This window comes from Tiliqua scincoides, chromosome 2 (assembly GCF_035046505.1).
Source record: "Tiliqua scincoides isolate rTilSci1 chromosome 2, rTilSci1.hap2, whole genome shotgun sequence".
NCBI classification, from domain to species: Eukaryota; Metazoa; Chordata; class Lepidosauria; order Squamata; family Scincidae; genus Tiliqua; species Tiliqua scincoides.
In genome coordinates this window covers 257,719,923-257,723,001 of record NC_089822.1, presented here as the reverse complement: position 1 = coordinate 257,723,001, position 3,079 = coordinate 257,719,923, and positions in this window count along the sequence as shown.

Below are 3,079 nucleotides of genomic sequence, written 5' to 3'. Positions count from 1 at the left end.
TGACTAATTTAGGTGACATTGTTTTAAAAAGTCTGCAAAGTGGGGGGGGGGGGGATCCTTACCAGAATGACAGCATTAAACCAAGGCAGTTCTGACCTTAAAAACATAGTGGCATACCAATCATTTCTGTGCCTAGGACAGACTTTGAATTTTTTTTTTTTTTTTTTTGCTCCTTCCCCCTCCCCGGAACTGGCCCCAGCAAGGTAATAGCCCATTGAGGACCTTTCAGTGAATTACTGCAGCTGTCATTCTCCGTCTCTTAAGGCTCCAGCTCGGAAGCAACAAAAATTCCATCTTGCCGAAACATTTTCCGTGCGGTCCTGTCTGTAAAGGAACACTTGCCCCTCCATCAAGGCCTCTACCATGTATTGCAGAGGATTCTAGGTTATGATCGGTACAGTGCTACTATTCGTTACGGGCTCTCAGCCTAACCTACCTCAGTGGCGTCACTAGGGTTAGTGACACCCAGTGCGGGAAGCCAGTGCGTCACTCCTACAATGGACCTCCTCCCATGCAACGCCCTGAATAGTTGGTGTGGTTGGCAACCTTCAGTCTTGAAAGACTATGGTATAAGCCTACAGCACCCAGTGTTCCTAGACGGTCTCCCATCCAAGTACTAACCAGGCCTGACCCTGCTTAGCTTCCAAGATCAGATGAGATCAGGCATGTGCAGGGTAACAGTTGATGCACCATTGCCCTGCCCTGATGGTTTTTTGGCCATAACTTTTGATAGAATAGAGATATTTCATTGTGGTTTGTTTCATTGCATTTTGACTGAAATTACTCATCAGTTGATCTATAACATGATGATGTTATTTGAAAATACCAAGATCTTAATAATTGTGGCCAGTAGTGGTGTCGTCCCCTCCCCGCCTTGTCCGTCACCCCTAGTGATGCCAATGACCTACCTTACAGAGTTGCTTTGAAGCTAAAAAGGATAGGGGAGAGTACAATGCATACTGCCCAGAACACCTTGGAGGAAGGATGGAGATAAAGGTGATAAAAATATTTTGGGCTCTATACTGTGCTTGCAAGGAGCAATGGCTAGCCCTGTTGGACCTTTTTTGTCCCATTAGAACTGAAACTCTGCCCCAGAACACATACCCAGTGCTCTCCTACATTGCAGGGGAAGAACCCTGAGCAGTTATTTCTCTCTCTTACTCAAGAAGATTGCTGTGTAAAGAAAATGAGATAACCCTGGTGAGTGGACTACGGGCGCAATCCTAACCCCCGGGTTAGGCCAGCGCAAGTCACTTGCGCGGACTCAGGGGTGTTGTAAATGTGCTCTAAAGCACATTTTGCATTGACTTAAGAGTTGGGGAGGCCAGTGCAAGAATTTCACCGGATTTAGGCCCAGCAGTATAAGTTTGGGTGACGCAGGGGTCTGGGGGTGGCATGGGGGTGGCATGGGGGTGGCGGGGAGGAGGTGAGAGGGGCATGTTTTGGGGTGGGGAGGATGGGCGGCAGGCGTTCCCAGGGGCTGGCGGGCGGGGAGTGGGAGGCGAGACTAGGATCTGGTGGTTATGCCGGATACTAACCCCATTCCTGGGCAGTCCTGGGCTGCTTGGATTTGCGCTACCTCTTGAGGTAGCGCAAATCTGAGTAGCCCCTTTGGGGCTGCTGCAGCATTACCCGGGATAAGGGAAGTAATTCCCCTTGCCCTGGGCTGAGCTGCTTTCAGCCCCAATCCTGCCTTGGATGCAGATTAGGATTGGGCTGCACGTCCCATTACAGTCAATGGGGTTTACTCCCAGGTAAGTGTAGATAGAATTGCAACCTAAAAGTATAAGCCAGCCCAGCCCTCCCTTGATCCAAAATGCTGTCCTCATCAGTGAATCCTATCCTGGATATCTAGTACGGTAGGGTGACGATGATTTATTAATTAATCTCAAGGTGATGATGATTTATTAACTTAAAATTGTTATTAATTATTAAGTATGATGGCTGGATCCCAAAGGATCTATGGAGAACTCGTGCAAGGAAAGCGCCCTACAGGTAGACCACAGCTGCGCTACAAGGACATCTGCAAGAGGGATCTGAAGGCCTTAGGAGTGGACCTCAACAGGTGGGAAACCCTGGCCTCTGAGCGGCCCACTTGGAGGCAGGCTGTGCAGCATGGCCTTTCCTAGTTTGAAGAGACACTTTGCCAACAGTCTGAGGCTAAGAGGCAAAGAAGGAAGGCCCATAGCCAGGGAGACAGACCAGGGACAGACTGCACTTGCTCCCAGTGTGGAAGGGATTGTCACTCCCGAATTGGCCTTTTCAGCCACACTAGACGCTGTGCCAGAACCACCTTTCAGAGCGCGATACCATAGTCTTTCGAGACTGAAGGTTGCCAACACTCAATAATTAAGAACTATTTTAAATTAATAAATATCATCATGATTTATTATTAAGTTAATAATTATTATAAAAATTAAGTTAATAATTAAGGGCCCAATCCTATACAATATTCCAGCACTGATGCAGCTGCAATGCAGCCCCAAGGTAAGGGAACAAATGTTCCCATACCTTGAGGAGGCCTCTGACTGCATACCCCATTGGCACAGCAGCACCAGCACTGGAAAACTGGATAGGATTGGGCCCTAAGTTTTAAGCTATCAAAACTTATATTTAGTTACAAGTTAATGCATAATATTAAGTTTTTCTGTTTTTAATTAATATTATATTCTTATAATACTAAGTTTTAAAACTTATAATATTAAGTTTTAAGCTACTAAGACTACAAATAAGTAAGCTATTAAGTTAATAATTAGCATCATTTACTGCAGGATTATTATTATTATTATTATTATTATTATTATTATTATTATTATTATTATTAACAGTATTTATATACCACTTTTCAACAACTAAATGGCAAACAAACAACTAAAAGATGATGATGATTTATTAATTAATAATTAATATTATTGAGAATGATCATGAATTAGCCTTTACAATGCAATGGAGATCTGAGAGTTTTCTTCTCTTCAGGGTGCTGCACCAAAATTAGAGTTTGCGGCTGAAGGACCTACTGGGAGAATCTTGGCTCTTTCCGTCCCTAGAGACCTGGGTTCAAATCACAACCTGAAGAATT